The sequence below is a fragment of the Nyctereutes procyonoides genome, unplaced genomic scaffold, assembly GCF_905146905.1.
Source record: "Nyctereutes procyonoides isolate TBG_1078 unplaced genomic scaffold, NYPRO_anot_genome, whole genome shotgun sequence".
NCBI classification, from domain to species: domain Eukaryota; kingdom Metazoa; phylum Chordata; class Mammalia; order Carnivora; family Canidae; genus Nyctereutes; species Nyctereutes procyonoides.
The window spans coordinates 27,308,441-27,326,444 of record NW_026575131.1 but is presented as its reverse complement, the minus strand read 5'-3'; the positions used below and the strand labels follow the sequence as shown (position 1 = coordinate 27,326,444).

General features: G+C 39.6%; 1 protein-coding gene across 3 annotated transcripts in view; it reads left to right on the top strand.

Annotated features, from left to right (window-relative positions):
- Positions 1-18,004, top strand: part of ATXN7 (ataxin 7) — a 139,473-nt gene that overhangs the window by 89,726 nt on the left and 31,743 nt on the right. The window lies entirely within an intron of this gene.

Genomic DNA, 18,004 nt, shown 5'->3' with positions numbered 1-18,004 from the left:
GAAAAATGTATTTTATAAAATCTCTTTTGAAATATTGAGTCAGTATAGTGAAAGGTTTATTTCCTTCTACACCTCATGGTTGTGAATTTAGTATATGGTAAAATTATACATGCACACACAGTATGGATACATGTCTTTTTAAAAAGAAATGTGATTTTGAAACGTCCAAGTGCAGTAGTTTGAAATCCAGCTTGACATCATGTTCTAATCTGTGAATATGATGAAGCTGTCACATCTTCTCCATTAAAATTCACATGTACTGAGAAATGAAGCATTGTGTCTTTAGGGATTTCATGAACCCTGAACCATCTCTGGGCTTCTAGGCTCCACACTTGCTGTCTGGATGTTTAATCATGGAAGAATCCAAATAAGATGGTTTTGCATGGTCATAATGCCACCTAAAGACATAGTTTTATATCCAGTTGGGTTCAGTTACAGCTCAGAAGTATTTGAGTGTACACCTTGTTTCAGGCATGGGGATATATACTATAATCCTTATTTACCTCTTCAGAGTTTATAGTTTAGATTAAGAGGTGGGCAAAACTAACTAGACATACTTTTTAAATAACTGTAAGTTGTTTCTTCGTTGTCCTCGGTACTATGCAAACTTTGAGACAGAATGATGAGATCCGTCTATAGGTAGAGTGTTTAAGCAAAGCTTCTGAAGTGAGGAAGTGACCCTGGTGACCTGAGCTTTAAGTGATAGGATGGAGACATCCATGTGGCAGTCTGGAATAAGAGCATTCTTATACAGAGGGAAGAAGTGATGCATAGCTGACCACTAGTTGGGGGATAGTGAAGGGAAGTAGAGACTAGAGAAGTCTGCCCTTGTAGGCAGGGACCCTGATTGTGCACGGCCTTGAAGGACAGAGTAAGAAGCAGCCTGGGGGCTTTATATAAGATGCATATAATGTAGGGCTTGTTATATAAAAAAGTAACACAGGCCCACCTTACTGGTTAATTTGCTGAGAGTAAATTGTAGGAGAAGGGTAAAAGCAGGGAAAATAGTTCAAAGGCAAGACATGAAAACAGACTAAGTAAGGCTAAGGTGGGACACCAGAGCTGGGGAGACAACATAGCTTTGAGATGCATTTTAAGACTAAAATCTGCAAGGCTTGCTATTGGGACAAAAGTCATTTTAAGAGTCATGCCATCATACCAATAGTCCTACCATGTTTTCACAAAGGAATAGATTTTTTTATGTAACCATAAAAAGGTTTTTTGAGTTTCTCATTCTGAGTGAAGCCCTGGGGTAGGCACTAGAGTGAGTACAAAGGTGAATAAGATACTGTCTTCTTTGATTAAGACTCATAGAGGTTAGTATTGGAAAAAGTAGTTAATCAATTACCAAGTTTTTTTGGAGTTCAAGATTTTGAAGCCAAACTAGATTGGATTTAAATTTAAACTTGCAAAAACCATAAATTGGTTGTTTGCCCCAAGCAAGTTTTCCAACCTCAGCTTCCTTTGTTACAATGTCCGAATGGTAATGGCAACTTCATAGGTTCTCAGTGACCATTAAATGAAAACAACATGTAAAGTGCCTTCTACAACACCTCACGCATAATAGGTATGAGGAAAAAAAGAAAAAAATAATAGGTATGAGAGAGGGAGAAAAAGTACAGCTGTGGATACAGAAAGATTTGTGTCTAAAGTGAAAAAACAGTCCAGTGTCTTAAGAATAAGGAACACAGATTGCTTCTTGATGAAAAGGCTTCTTAGAGAACATTACCTTAAGGTTAGGCTATTCTGAAGAGTAGAATGGATCTGTTGTCCCATGTGCAAATGTTATCTTTCAGTTTTTAGATATGTGATATATGTACAATGTGGAAGATGCAGAAAATACTTTTTAAAAATCACCTATAATCCCCTAAAATGGGCAGTGTTTTGATGGGGTTAGATAGGGCTGCCATATATAACTTCACAGTTTGTGCGCTGAACCACCGTGTTTGGTGGCCTCAGGTTGACAATAGCAATGATGTGAGCAAGCACAGAGGCAGGAGATTCCATGCCGTCTGGGATATACTGTATGGAGTCTCCATTGGCCAAAGCTGATTTTACCACATGTGGATGAACAGTGTGCCGAGACCAGCTGGGACTAGCTCTCAGAGCTTCAGTGCCCACTAGAGACCCCTGGCCTTGATGTGTCAGTGGGAACCTGCTGCAGTTTCTAAGTGATGACTTAGTGATCCTTCAGGGAGGAGTGGTGGGCAGAATGGATCGACAAGGAGCAGGAGAACAAATGGCAGTGTGAAAACAGCTGCAGCTTGGGGCAAGGCCCATTGAAAGGTGTTCACTCCTCCAAGACTCCCTCAGGCAGAAAGGGGCCTCCCTTGGTCCCCTCCTCCAGAAGCACTTCACACAGTTGTTCCAGCACATCTTATGGAGGTGATTTTCTCTCACTCTCTTTAAGAATGTCTGTGTACTGGGGGCAGAGGTGAGGGAGTTCCAGAAAATCATATTTTTGCCGTTTTTCTCTAGTACTTAGTCTACCCACCATCTTCTAATAAGATACTTGTTGGAGGAGAAAGGAACAGTGGTCACTTCAGACGTGTAAATGAGAAGATGTGAATGCAAGATTCACGTGCTCACATGCCTTCTATGGTTATGCAGGTGCTAGAATGGGACTGATAAAGCCACTGGGTGAGGAGGGGTGGGGCTTGGTCCCTCTAGTGGCCAGGGAAATATGGAAGCTGAAAGAAGAGTTGGAAGAGAGAAGAGTCCCTGGCAGAAAGATGGGGTCTGGGTGTTTGGAGAGAGGTTTTCGGCTGGGAACTGTTGAAGGAGTTCCCTCTGTGAGGCAGCACCAAGGAGAAAGCTAATGGAAAACCAGAGGTTTGGACATGGGTAGGTGTGGGGGGTTGGGTACACTGCACGAAATCGAGAGAGGCACCATGTGATGACCCTGGAGAGGTTTGGGACTGAAATACCACTTACGGAGAGGGCAGGAGGGGTGAGCAGTGTTCCCAGTACCAGGGAGCATTTCCATTGCTGCCAGTGTGTCTCCTCTCTTTGGGGATGGGGGTTGTAACAGGGAAAAGTTTTTTTGGAATCCATGTGTTTTTTGTTGTTGTAATTCCCAAAGGCCCATTCTTAACCTGTCAATACCGAAAACACTTTTCAAATTCAAAATCCTTCCCAGTGGCCATTATAGTCTGTATTAGGTATTAGGAAGAATCCATACCTGCCAATGGAAGGATTCTCTTCTCATCTTTGCATGAAATTGGTGAAAATATGCAGACAGTCTTCTGTGAATTAATGGATTATTGATACTCATCTGTGGCTTTTATGAACAAGTGAGCTGTTGCTATGAAATCCAACAGGCAATTCCTTTAAAGCTACTGCTGTCAGGACAGAGAAGGAAGCAATAATAACCAACGAGGCTTATAAATCGATTCATGGTGGTGGTAGTGTTACTGGGAATTGGTGAGCAGCTTATTACCCACAGTAGTGAGAGATAATATATTTTTTTGCTAGCCAAACTGCCTAGAAAGGGAGCTAATGTTTAACCCAGATTTCCATGTGAGCAGTGATGGTGATTGATGGTAGTGTCATTCCCAGGTTCTAATAGGTCTTTTTGCTTTTAAGTATAGACTGCTTTTTTTTCTTGGAAACTTCATAGTAATACCATACTTTCTTGGTGCTGTTTTAATGTTTTGAAGTAGTCCAAGATACTTCATATTTTCTTTTAGTTACTTGGTATTTTTGAGAGCAAGATGTTCCTTACTGTTAATTTCAGATTTAAAAGTATAATTTGAATCATTGGATCCCAGACCTGCTGTGCATCCAAATCAAAGGGGAGCTTTCTAAGTGGGCAGCTTCCCAAGGACCATTTGGACCAACTAGATGGGAATCTCTGGGATAGGCCCTAGGACTCTATATTCTAAACCACTCCAGAGACCGATGCTGACCCACAGGCTGGCTGGGATGCATTGTGATAACAGCCGCCCTCCTCTCTGGCAGGGTTGTTGCTTTGTATTCCTGGCGCCTGGCACAGTGGCTGACGTAGATTGGCACTCAGAAATGTGTTGAGTCTAGCAAGGATGGCACGAACGGAGGCCCTTGTTTTTTTTAAACTGATTTTTAACTTTTGGTATTACATGCTGGAAATGTCCTGTTAATTGCCTCAAACTTTGAGTTTGGAGGAGGGCGGAGCACCCTTCTTTTGAGATTGTTTACCAAGGCAGGAATCTCAGTAAGAAATGTGTTGGTCCTAAGCTGGCTACTAAGGAGCGTAAGATGTGTGGTCCTGTTTATATACATTGGCTAGAGAGCTGAACAGGTTGGACTAGCTGATGACTTGGGGTGCCTTTGGGGTTCTGTTTTGGAAGAGCTTCCCCAGTGATTCTGACATGCTGTGTGCTTGTGCTGCTCTTTGCTCTGCTGCTTCCTTCTCTTTGAGTTTGCTTATGAAGAATACCTTAATTCCTCTCCCATCTATCTTTTATGCAGACATGAGGTGATCTTACCTAGGTGAAATAAGTGAATGCTGTTAATTCAGCTGGGACAGGTGCCACATTTACAATCTCTAATGAATTGAAACCCTGCTTGAATGTCAGCTGTTGAAGTATTTTGCCCCAGGTTAGTTAAGTTGACCCATTTGTTCACGTTTTGGCTCAGCCCTGGGTCCCTGAGCAAGGCCTTGTAGTCACACCTGCCTCTGCCACCTTTCCCTGATTTTAATCAGTCGGGCTCTCTATGATTTGCTTACATAATTCCACTTAATATTTTTCTTTAAATCAGACCACTTCTGTTTAAAGAAGTCCTTACAAACAGAACCTTACCAGAATCGTCAAAAGGAAGACTGGTAGTTGTGTTTGCCATAGATGCTAAGTGTAAAAATAAATGTAGTAAAAAGATGATTAAATTATTTGTTAATGTTCTTCCCAGTTGATGTTCTTGCTGAGGCCTGGGGCCTGCTCCCTTTGTGGAAAAGGAAACTAGCACATTTTAGACAGTGTTATCCGCATGGTAGTGTGATATTATCAGAAGAATTGAAGGATATTTGGGAAAGAAGTAAGTTGTCACTTGAGATTTAATGTTAATGATGGGGAGTGATACCTACCCCATGGTTTGGGAAACACCAGCTCAAGCTATTGGATTTGGTTTCCTCTGTTGTTTAAGGAGCTGTCCAACTCTAGCCCTAAGAAGTTGTCATGTCTAGCAAGCAGAATTCTCACATCACAGAGGACAAATATCTTTGGTCTTTTATCAGTTGGTGTTATGTATTGATTATGTACTGAGTCCCTGCCAGTCACCATGAATGGTGTGTAAGTCTCGTCCTCAGTTTAAAACATATTTCCTCTCTCAGACCTGTTCATAGATGGGGGTTGGAGTGGGTGTAATATCATAAGTCTGGGTTTTTCTTAACTTTGTGAAAGTAGTGTTAGCAGAAACACTGCTGTGATCTTAAACTTTCTCTACTTGTAGATACTAAGATCACGCAAAATTAATACCCACACACACTGCTTGGATTTAATGTTCCTTGAAGTACACTGAGGTGGTTTGGATTCTTTTAGATGCCAGCATAAATTATATTTTTCAAAAATGTAATGAAGATGAGTAAATAGAAATTACTCATACTTTTTTGAGCTAATTAAATTGATTTCAGAGAATGTTAGTGGGGGAGCAAAATGAGTCTTAATCTACGAGATCCCATGGGCTGGTTCTGGCATAAATGCTGCTGATTCCCTTTGTGTACAGCATTTCACATGGTTGTGATTGGTGATTGCTACCCTTTGAATTAATCTACATCCCAAAGCAGAGGTTTTTGCTGTTTATTAAAGAACACCCTTCCTCTTTTTGCTATCTGATTGAAAGTAACAGTTTCAGGTGTTTTAAATGAGTTATTTTATTTGGCTATTAAGTAACTTTGTTTTTGGATAAAGAAGAAAAAATGTTTCTCTGTTCTGTCCATTGTGCTGCCTAAATCTGGCCACTGTATTTTTATAATTGGGGCCTTTTTCTACTTGGAAACGTTTAGTGATAGTTAATCTTTTAAGGGTTGCCATTCATCTAAAAGTCCACAGACTAATGATGATTTTTAATAGTATTTGGTGATTCACAAAGCATCATTGTATGTATGTCTCATTTCCTGTTCTTAGCGACCCAGTGAATGGATAGTTATATTCCCAATTTACAAATGAAACTCCTAAATTAAATTTCTTTCACATGGATAAAATGTACCAGGCCAGGTTTTCCGGCAACTCATATCTATTCTCTTGCATGTAATAAGGATGGATAGAGTTAAAAGAAAATCCAGGGAAGATGTAATGAATTCCACATGTCACAAAACCATCATTGGTGACAGATGTCCTAGCCCAGGTAGAACTGTAAAGTTGATGTAGAGTAGCTGGGTCAGCATTGTGAGCCCATTACCTCAGAGAGAACATTTAGTAATTCGAAGATGTAATGAGTAGTAGGTAGTTGATTTAGCATAGTTGTTGGATTTCTCTTCAGCCTCTTCTCCTACTCTATTTAACCCTAAATTAGTAATCCAAAGCTAAGCTTCTCTTTTTGTTCCAGCCCCATGACATTCTGTAGCTTCTTTAGAGAATTGATTGGCATATTTATTTCTGCAGTCAGTATAAAGATTGAAACTTGTTGCAGAGCCAAAAATACTTCACTCTTTTGCTGAGACATATGCCAGGCCTTTCTCCAGCAGTCAGGGCTGAGTCAGGGTAGGGAGCTAACCAGAGCAGGCATATCAAAATGTGAATGATGTCAAGGTGGATGTTAGTTTAACTCTCAGTGGAAATTTACAGTTGACCATTTGACCTAAACTTGTCACTGAAAATGGCATGTATAAAGTAAATGCAGTGAATTAAATTTTTCTTTGCCACAAGCCAAATAGTGCTAATTAATTTTTTCATATAACTTCAGTAGCATCAAATAAAGGACTGCTTTGTCCCTAGCTAATATAATTTTATCTTTTTCCTCACTTATATAATAAGCAGTATCTTTAAGTGTTGTTATTTATGCCATTTATAGAAGCAACATTTAAATGAATGGTTATAAAATGTATTGATTTTTCCTCTTAATGAATCTCTGCCTTTATTAATAGGTCTTTCCAGTTGCTTAAAAAATAAGTAAATTGTAATTTATGCATTTAACAAATATTTATTGAGTACTGAATGTGTGCTCTAGGCCCTGCTCCCACTGAACTACAAAAGCAGTGTCTCTCATGTAGCTTATATTCTAGTTAGGAAGGGTGGAGACAAAATCAAGTAAAATAAGATTACTTCAGGTAATAATAAGATTACTTATATAAATAAAATATATAAAATAATATATAAAAAATATATATAAATATATAAAATATATAAAATAAAAAAATAAAATAAGATTACTTCAGGTAATAAATGCTAGGAGTAATGTGCGAGAGAACAACCACCGGGTTAAGGCCCTTTAGGTAAGGCTAGTCAGAGAAAGCTTCTCTGAGGTGGATTTTGAAGGTCAGCAAGAAAAAGGTCTCTGGTCCCCCATGTGAAGATGTGGAGGACTGTTGTTGCACACAGAGAAAAGAGCAGGTGCAGAAGACCCTGAGGTGGAAATGCACATGGTAGAAAGGCCAGTGTGGAGGTGGAGAAGCAATGTGTAAGGACCTGAGGGGTGTGGCTTAAGGTTTGGAAAAGGGAGTACTGGGCCCTACAGGCCACCAAAGGATCAGGATTGGACAGTGCAGGTAATTTAAAGTTGCTGGGGTTTTGAGCAGCGAAGTGTCCTGATTTGATTGATGATTGTTCTGTGGAACATAAGGACAAGAGCAGAAGAGGGAGACCAGGTGGTGGGCTGCTTTGCCCTAGTCCAGTTGAGAGCTGGATCAGGAGAAAAAGCTTAGATGAAGATTGGAGCAGAGGCTGAGAGTTGTGGCCAGAATTGCAGTCTGCATAGAAGTAGACAGGCAGCGCGGGGCCTGCTGATGAACTGGGGATTAGCAATATGGGGAAAGAAGGGATGAGGAACGACTCATGGGGTTTTTGGCTCAGGCAGCTGGATTATTTTACCTAGTTGATGAATCAAGGGGTTGTTCTTCCAATTTGTGTGTGGGACTTTTTTTTTTTTAATGAGGTATTCTGACCTGAATGAAGGGTCCTGATGTATTATATTCATTCTTTAGGCATTTTGTAAATATTGTAGGGATTGAAAATGATTATTGCAATGATGCCAAACTTTGGCATTTTGTTGTTGTTGTTTTAGTGGAACGGTGGTTATCTAGCCCTGGAAGCTAGGAAGCTAAAGAGGATGTGCACGCTTTCCTGGGACTTCTTAGCTTCTCATTCTGCTAACAAAAACATGCCGATTAAAAAGCAAAAACACATGCATTTTGATTTTTTTCATTATTAAGGTAGTAGTGTACATTGTAAAAGAAAAATAAATATGAAAGAAGAAGATGAATATGAAATCAGAATGAATAAAAGTTTCTAGACCCTGCATGTAGACATATTTGGCTGTATATATCTTATTCCCTCATACATGTTAATATTGGATTTGTTATAAGTTTACTTTTTTAACTTAATAACTTAATCTTATTTTTTCATGTGAATTCATACTACACTACTTCTTTTTAAAGACTATTATTCCACTTTATTAGTGTAATTAAGTTAATTTCACCAGTCCTCTATTGGTAGACCTGTAGTTTCTCAGTGTTGCTTTATGACAGGCAGTGCTTTAAAGAAATTCTTCTTTGGGAGTGTCTGTCATTTATTTCAGTGTATTAATTCTCCACATGGAGGCTGCTCAGAGCTGCCCTCTAGGTTAGTGTTACTGTGATTTATTTATTTTTTTTTGAATTTATTTATTTATTTATTCATGAGAGACACACAGAAAGAGAGAGAGAGAGAGAGGCAGAGACACAGGCAGAGGGAGAAGCAGGCTCCATGCAGGGAGCCCGATGTAGGATTCGATCCCAGGTCTCCAGGATCACACCCTGGGCTGAAGGCGGTGCTAAACCGCTGAGCCACCGGGGCTGCCCTGTTACTGTGATTTAACGAAATACTTCAACAGTTCTTCTAATGTGTGTCACCAGAATAAAATAGTGAAAATGAGTTTCTAGCGGCATTAATCAATAAGTAAATAAATATTTTTTATTCACCAGTGCTCTTCTTGACCTGTCTAGTATATATAAAAATCATCAGGATGGCTGTGCTGCAGATTTTAAAGGGGATATTTCAGTATATAAAGCCGCATTTTAATTAAACTTGCTAAAAGATACTTTTCCCGAGTCATTTCACAAGACTAACGTGTATGTTTACTGGTTACACAGCTGCTATTTCAAAACCTGTTCAGCTGTGGTCTTACTTATGACCAGAAGAGGGAGTTTTTATTGCTTCTTTATGCGCTAATACCTACTACCTGGCTGGAATAATTCCTCTCGTGCATGTGCTAGCCCACACCCATAAAACAAACTGGTTTGAGGCAAGGGAGCAGTGACTAAATTTAGCTCTTCCTTCCTCATTTCACATTTTGTATATAGAAACCCCAGTCTTTAGGCTTACTTCTACATTTTGTTATTAAGATAACAATTCTCAGATTGAATTTCAAAAGAAATTTTATACCTTTTCGTCTTGTGTTTTAATGTTTAAAGAGAGAGAGAGAGGGCAGGGAAGGTAATTATCTCAGTTTTAAAAGTTAAAAGCAGTAAATCCCTAATCATACACGATAGAGTTCTTGATCAGTAGTCTCCTAAGGCCAGAAACAAACTCTGGAATGAAATTTGTTTATTGCTTCTTATGCTTGATATTTTCAAAAGATTGTTAGAATGTCTAAGTACTGAAGATTTGTAGTGAGCTTTTTATTTATTTTACTTTTAGATTTTATTTATTTATTCATGAGAGACACAGAGGCAGAGACACAGGCAGAGAGAGAAGGGAGCCTGATGTGGGACTTGATCCCAAGACCCCAGGATCACACCCTGAGCTGAAGGCAGATATTCAACCGCTGAGCCACGCAGGCGTCCCTGTAGTGAGCTTTAGAATGTTAAATATTGTTTCACCAGAGTGGCTAATAGGCCTTTTTTCTTTGTGATTCTTAGTGTGCTCAGTTGTGCTACTTGAATCTCAGTTGGCTTAGCCAAACAAATGAAATAGGAGCCCTAATCAGGATCTCCTTGTTTGATGTAATACCAGAATTTAAGGCTGCCTAAATTTTTCTCTAGCTCCTTTCACAGAGCATTCTTTAAGAACAAAAATTTGTTAGTTTCTTTGTGGATTTTTGAATATGCATGAATATATTAAATATATAAACATATTTTTACATAGATACACAAACATCTCAAATATGCTATTTTCGGTTTAGCCTACTTATTTTATTGGCTCTTTCTGCTTGCCCACCCTTTCCAACTATAACAGTCTTCTCTTTCTGTAAACCATCTATGTAACTTAGTACAGTATTAGTACCTTAGTACGTTTTCTATATTTTTTCTGTATATATATATATATATATATATATATATATATATATAAAGTGTTAGTACCTAACTTAGTATATACTATATTTTTTCTCATGCTAATGAATTTGGGCACATATCCTGTGATTTATTAGTTAAGGACTTTGGTCATAGTTTTATGGAAAATGGATTCTATTATATACATTTCTGCTTCTTTCCTACTCAACAATACCACAAGAGAATTCATTCACAGGCCAAGATATAACATGAATCCCCCCTTATTAATGGTTGCTTACTATTCTAAGGTGTGGCCAGGCAGTAGCTTCCGCCTTGAAGTCCTCTGCCTGTTGGACATACACTTATTTCCTGCTTTTTCCCTCCAGGAGCAAAGCAGTAGTAACCCTCCTGCTACATATATAACATCTTTAACTCCTGTGGTGGTTTTGTTTCTGTGGGATTAGAGTCTCAGGAAGGGATTCCTGGGTCAAAAAGGATATCTATATGCATTGTTAATAGCTGCTACTAGATTGCTTTCCACAAAGGTTGTAATACTTTGTATCTACTAGACATGTATGACAGTTTCACCACCAGGAGTAGATGTTCTATTTATCTTTCTAAAATTCAGTTTCTTTTTCTAAAGCATCTTAAAGTGTTTTATACACACACACACACACACACACACACACACACACACAGATGTGATTGATTGTAATTTGACTTTGAACTAAGTTTCTGAAACAAGCACAAATGTTTTTACTACCAGGCGTATATCTTCTGAGTTTAAGTAATATGGAATGATGTGAGGCAAGGAGATCTTTCAAAACGAGCAGTGATTTAAAAAAAAAATATTCATTTAAGCAGTCATCAGCAATTTTTCCTGGCATCTGTGGGAAATTTCTATTCATCCTACTTGGAATTTACCTTAGGGGAGAATCTGCGTCTGCTAGGCTGGGATTCCTCTCAGCAACATGTTTAGGCTCCTGGAAGATAACAGTTTTGGGTAGATTTAATTGTAGGACTGATGATGTTAGTTAATCTGTTGTCAGTTTTGTTTCTGATCTCATTATTCTCCTTGCATTTGGTGTGACTGGTCACCTTTTAACAGTGTTCACCTTGTGTGTCAAGTAATGACTGGACTGAGGTTGGACCGTGGTTAACATAAAGCCTTTGTAAATCAAACCATGAGGTTATGCTTACTTTATTTGCCTGCCTTTGAACAATGAGAACAGTTGAAAAGGGATACACAAACAAAGTGTGGCTGAGCCCTGAAGAGCCATCCACCAGAAGATCAGATGATGCCAGCTATAGGAAGGCTGCTGCATGGTATTAGCCCTCAAGGTGAATTATCCCCATTTAAACTTCATCTCCCACCTTTCCTAATCCAGCATGAGTACCTAATGAGCACTGGATAATAATGTAGCAACATTTCTTGGTGAAGCTAATCTGATTCTGGATAGCAGGCTTCCAGGCCCACAGCTGAATGAATTGCTTGGTATTTCCAAGTTTGAAAATACTTTCTCCCCTTTTCAAGTGTTCCTTGGCAGCAGGTAAGGAATGTTAAAGCTCCTGTAAGTGCCAATTAAGGCCAATTATAACTTGCCCGGCCTGCTGAGACACTGAAGTGGAGTCAGTAAAGACTTGGGCTCCTGTAAACTGGAGAACTGGCTGCCACCAAGGACAGGAACACAGCCTTTCCCAGCTGCCAGCAGCCTGTTGGTTGCCCTGCTGAAAATCAGATGACACCTGCCGGCCTCTCGGGTTTGTTGAGGAAATCCCAAGATTTGTTGGTGATGTCACTAATTCCTGTAGTAGGAACCTCTTTTCCCTCTTTGGCCTTTCTTTGAACTGATGCCCACCATCTAATTTCTCCTTGATTTCAACCATAAGAGCTAACATTTATTGACCACTGAAAAGGTGGCAGACACTGCGTTCTGTGCGTTACCTCCTTACTCCTCACCGCAGCCCAGTGGGAAGAGGCAGTCGTGGCACTTTCCCAGGAGAGGCCCCAGGCTCTGAGGGACAGAAGGCTTTTGGCCTAGGCTGCACAACTGGAAGTGATGAGACTGCGGGCTGTCCCCTGAACCCACACCTTTGAGGCACTGCCCTTCCTGGCTGCTGCTGGTGTGCTTGTTTGCTGTGAGCAGGCTCATTCACAGAAGAATTTTTGTTAGTTCAGGACTCCCTTTGTCCACCAGAATAAAATTGATGAATGCACACTATCCATAACACAGCCAATACCTATAATTTTTGGTCTGTAAGGCATGGATGTTATTCTATTAAAATGGTATTTTAGTCTGTAGCCTTTTTTTAGTCTGTAGTCTTTGAATTTTTTTTCCATAAGAAAAATGAAATGTGACCGTGTCCCCAGACCCAGACACTTAAATATGAGCTGTTACTGAGAAACTTAGTATGAAAATAAACTTTATTTGGATAGGATATTGGGAGATGGTTGGTAGAAAATCATAAGAATGCTGTCCAAGCAGAACAAAGTGGTATTGAAGTATTTGCTTAAACATTTTACTCAGGACATTCAGAGAGAATGTGTGTGTTCAAAAATCTAATTTGAAGCTTTATGCCCATTCTTTGTGTATTTGTATATATTCTTACTGTACAAAATTATATTTTCCTGGCATATTCATCCCTTTTTGGATATAGATCTTAAAAGTAAGTTTAAATTGTTTCTCTCTTGTTTATGCAATTGACCTTTGAACAACATAGGTTTGAGCTGTGCAGATTTTACCTATTTATGTGTGGAGTTTTTTCAATAAAGTACAGTTCTGTAAATGTATTTTCTTTCCCTTATAATTTTCTTTAGCTCATTTTAAGAAAACAGTACATAATATGTATAACATAGAAAATGTGTTAATTAACAATGTTAACAGTAAGGTTTCTTGTCAATAGTAGATTTTCATAATTAACTTTTTGGGGAGTCAAAAGTTAGATTTTTGGCCCTTTGGTATGGGGGGGTCAGGCCCCCTAACCCCCACATTGTTCAAGGATCAATTAACTATGAAGTTAAATATAGATTGTACCGTAGCAATTAAGTATGCAGAAATTCTCCCTAGTTTTCATCAGAATTACAAAAAGATTTGGTTCTTGGAACTCATGGATTGGCTGGATTTTTAATGACTTTTCCCCCCAATTTGTTCTACCGCCATCTACAAAAGGGAACAGTGGAAAGGCAAGCATTTGTGCTAGAACAGCGAGGATTCTGGGGTCTGGCTTGACAGGTGCGGTGATGTGGAACCGAAGCTTAGTCTGAGAAAGGGCTTCTTATCTCAGCTTTGTCCTGTGGCTGATGACATCAAGGAGAGACTCCTCAGCTGCCCTTTGGGGAGGGCGGGTGGGTGCAGTGAACAATGCTAAGACCTGTTGCAATCAGGATAGCAATGAAATTTTTTTTCTTCCAACTTAAGAAGACTTTTGGTGAATTAACTCTAAACTTCATATTTTTGCTAAACTTTTGTAAGATTTTCTTATCTTGCGCTTCTGAGACCTGCTGAGGCCTCTTACCTGGTGTTCCTGGTGTCTTTTAAGGACCGCCGTAGTTTTGGCATTGTTTGACTGTGACTATGAGAAGTCTGGAAAAAAAAAAAAAAAAAAAAGAAAGTAGGTTTCAGGAAAACCTCTGGATCTTACTTTTTTTGCCATGGTTGGGATCTGAATGCTTGCCATGAAAATAAAGCAGTGTGGCTACTATCCTTGTGTTTTAGAGTAAATTTGGAATTTGTGTCTGGTCTAATAGAAACCATTTCCTACGCCTCACGACTCTTTCCCACCCGTCCCAGGCCAAATCTTTTCCACACATATAATTCATGACTTCTTGCCAAATATTCTCTATGGGGTGATGGGATTCTGTAGAGGAATTCCAGCCCCCCCCCCGCCCCTTTGACATTTAAAAGTGTTCATTCTGAACTATCAGGCATCCAAATCTATGTATGCAGCCTTTATCATCATAAAACTCAGGAGAGTTGGCCATTTTTTCCATATCTATTTCACAGTAAGATTTGGGGTTTGAGAAGAGGAGGTTAGTTTTGTGGGGAGTATAATAGGGGTCAGAGAGGGAAACAGACCAGGAAGACACTGTTTATAAAGAGCCATTAGTTAGAAAAGTTTTTGGATTAAAAGCATAAAAGGTCTCAGCTTTAGTCAGTCACCTAATGATTGAACACCAAATTCCCAATCAGGTGTGTATCTTTCTGAAATTAGATGTATTTACAAATGTGCATAGAAAATTGGTTAAGATTTTTGTTACTAGATTTAGGAAGGAAAAATAAGCTTTGGTATGACAAGTTTTAATTATTTTTAAGTATAGATCATGGGGAAATGAAATGATGAGAGAGGCTGCTGATTTTTATAGAAATTGCATTAACTTTAAAACTTCTGGGTTTGTGGAGGCTTAAAATGTAGGCTGTATAATGAATCATGTAAATTTTCTAATATACCTGGTAGCAGCATCCATTTAAAGGTATTTAGAAAAATCAGGGTGTGAGTAAATTCACATTTTTTAGCAGGTTAAATTCGTAAGTTCCATCTTCCCCAGTTTTGGTAAGTTGCCTTTCAAATAGAAGGATTAATTTACACCAGCCAGGACGCCTTGTATGACCATATTAGATGAAATTAGACTCCACCCCTTGTTTTCTGTTGATCTGCCAGGACCTTTGTAATTCAAGTGCTTTTTACAGTAGTAGCAAATGTTACATAAGACCAAACATGGAGCATATTTGGAGTTGGTGGGCAGACCCAAGTCATGATGCAAGCTTGCAGTAGCAAGTGTGCAATGAAGCACAGCCAGATTATGTGAATGGAAGGTGACAAGAAGCCTCTCCAGAACAGCCCTTCCTCCGCACGAGGGCTGAAAGCTCCACTGGGTAAGTTTTCGGAGGCAGTTTCTAGAGGCTGGGCTTGGCTCTGGGCCCAGCTGTGGATGAGCTTGTGGGAGGTGGGTTAGGTCCTTGCTAATGTTACATGGAACCAAACGGAGGAAGAGTTCCTGCAGGCCTCTTTCCTCCTGGCATTTGGCCTCCCCTGCCAGCAGGCCATGAGCTGTATGTTGCTGAACTGGTGGAGGGAGTGAGCTCTGCAGAGCTAGTGGATCAGAGTGGGTAATCGCAACGAGGGGGATTAGTTGCTGCAAGCCCTTCACCGGAGCCATTCTGAAATGTCATTTGAGTGGTCTGGACAAAGTTCAAACGCAGACAGGAGTCTAGTTTGTTATTAACTCCAACAAAATGCTGAGGTTTGCACCAAACAGCTCCCGTATCTCAAAACAGGGAAAGCATTAGTTACGCTGCTCTCTAAAAATGGAGGAACGCTGTTACACGCTTTAACTGTTTGTTTTTTATCTCACTTGTGGTAAGTGAGGTTTTATGACAGGCAGTTCATAGTGTTTCCTGTAGAATGTGTTTGAAAGCTGTTTTGTCAGATACTTCAAATCCACAGCAAAGTTTCAAACAGAACACTGTGTCAAGAGGAAGAACAGCTTCAAAATACAAACAGTAGCCCTGGAAAGTCATTCAATAACTTAAATTGAGTGTATAAAAATTTAATTACATACTGACTGCCAGAAAGAACGATTTTTTTCAGTTTTGTTATCAAGGTAGCTAGGGCAGCTCAGCTGATTGTTTTTGGCTGTTAGGAGTCTGTTCTCAAAGTTGCCCTGTCTCATGCTTCTGTGGGTGAGGTGACCGTGGAGTTCTTTACCTTTCCCTGGATTCACTTTTCATGGCTTATGCATTAATGAGCTTGACCAGATAATTTTAATTGAGGTTGAAATTTAGCTCCCACCACTTTGAAGGTCTGTCGATATCGGCAGGTCTTAATTAAATCTTTAATCAAATTGCTGTTAATTCCCTAAAATGTATTTTTTAAGAACTTTCTCATCAGACAGTTTTTGCTGTTTGTGGTTTCGTTTTTGAATATTGCTTTTGATGTTTATTAGCTGATAGCCCCAGCCCGAAGGTGGGGCAAATACTGTTTCTCTTTTCAAAATAAAAAAAAAAAAATGCGTGCCACAAATTCATTGAAAACATTGGCATTGTGAAGTAATGAATCCCTCATTCCTTATTAACCAGAGTGCTTAATGAGGAAGGCTTAGGGAGCGGTATTCTGAGTTTGAGGTTTCTGTTGTTCCCATGTTCAGTCTGCTTCCCTCCCCCATCCGGAATAAATTGAAATTAAAAGGATACCAAATTAGTGGGGAAAACCAATAAGGATGTGACTTAGACTCAGTGTAGCTCTCAATGGCAGATGGAGCTGGCATTCCATTGCACCTTGGACTTGCTACTCCTTTTGGGCCTAGGAATAGTGTTCCCTGTGGGGGTTCCTGCACAGCAGTTTTCATTTTAAAAGATAAACAGAATGAAAACAATGAAAAGGAGAACTCTTTAAGTTTTACCGGGTTCTTTTTAATTGTCTCTTTCTACGTGTGTGTGTGTGTGTGTGTGTGTGTGAAATTTGGATTGGAGTGGGAAAGGCATACTTTAGTTTTTTTTTAGATTACTGTTTGCATTTTGATGAAAACGTTGTGTCTTTCATTTGGGACCTCAGCCCAAAATGTGACTACAGAGAAGTTTGGGTATGGATTGAGTATGTTGATGCTTGAGCTGTACATGGTATATAATGAATTGGAAGACTAAACCTCAAATGAGAACTCCCCGAACTGGAGGATGCTTCCTTCCCTAACCAGTGAAGGATTAAATCAGAAGTAGCTGGATATTGGTCTAGTTTTGGTTTTGGCTCTTTTTTTTCCACATGTTGATATCTGAGGAATGCAAGTATTTCAAGTCATTGATGACTGTGAGAGAGAGCAGGGAGCAAGTTTGGGGGAAATGCCATGTACCACTCAGATCACGTTTGTTTCAGGTAGGGTGATTGCTTGCTGCACTCTGCTAGCATCCTTATGGGTAACACTGTGCTTCCTGAGGACGGCAGAGAGAAGTCTTTGTGACTGTTAGCAACATAGAAGTGTCAGTCAGCATGTCATTTGTTGTGTGATATCTTATAGTCAGAAATGGTGGCTGTGAAATTAGAGTTCGGTGGCTGTATGTTGCTCAAGGCAGCTGCAGCCTTCCAAAGGTACTTGTACCGAAAACATCTGTGATCACCTGTGTGTGATCATGATAATCCTTAGCTCAGAGTCTGCACCTTGAACACAGTTGCAGATGCATAGGAAGGGCCCACATCAGGAGATGAACTAATCTTTAAGACGATTCACTTTCCTTTAAAACAAACTGCTTTATGACACTGATTATGAAGAAGGGATATTATTACGTACAACCAAGAATTGCCTGTAATACCATTCAGTGCCTCCTCTTTTTCTCTCGGGTTTCCTCTCCTCTAATAAAGTACTTGGGTTTTTAAAAAAGTTATTGTAACAATGTTTGCAAAGGGCTAGACGTTAAGATGGCAGGGTAGGAGTACCCCCAGGTAGTAAGTTTTTCGTATTTCTCACATACTTGAAAGCAAAGTACAGAAAGAACAGTCCCTCCCCATGGGAAGAATTCCTGGCAAGAGGATTATTTGAAGTTGCCATATTTCTGCTCCCTTCTTAGCAACATTATTTACAATCCATTCACGCCTGTCCCTTCCCCCACTGGAGTTGGAGTTGTTCTCCCTTGT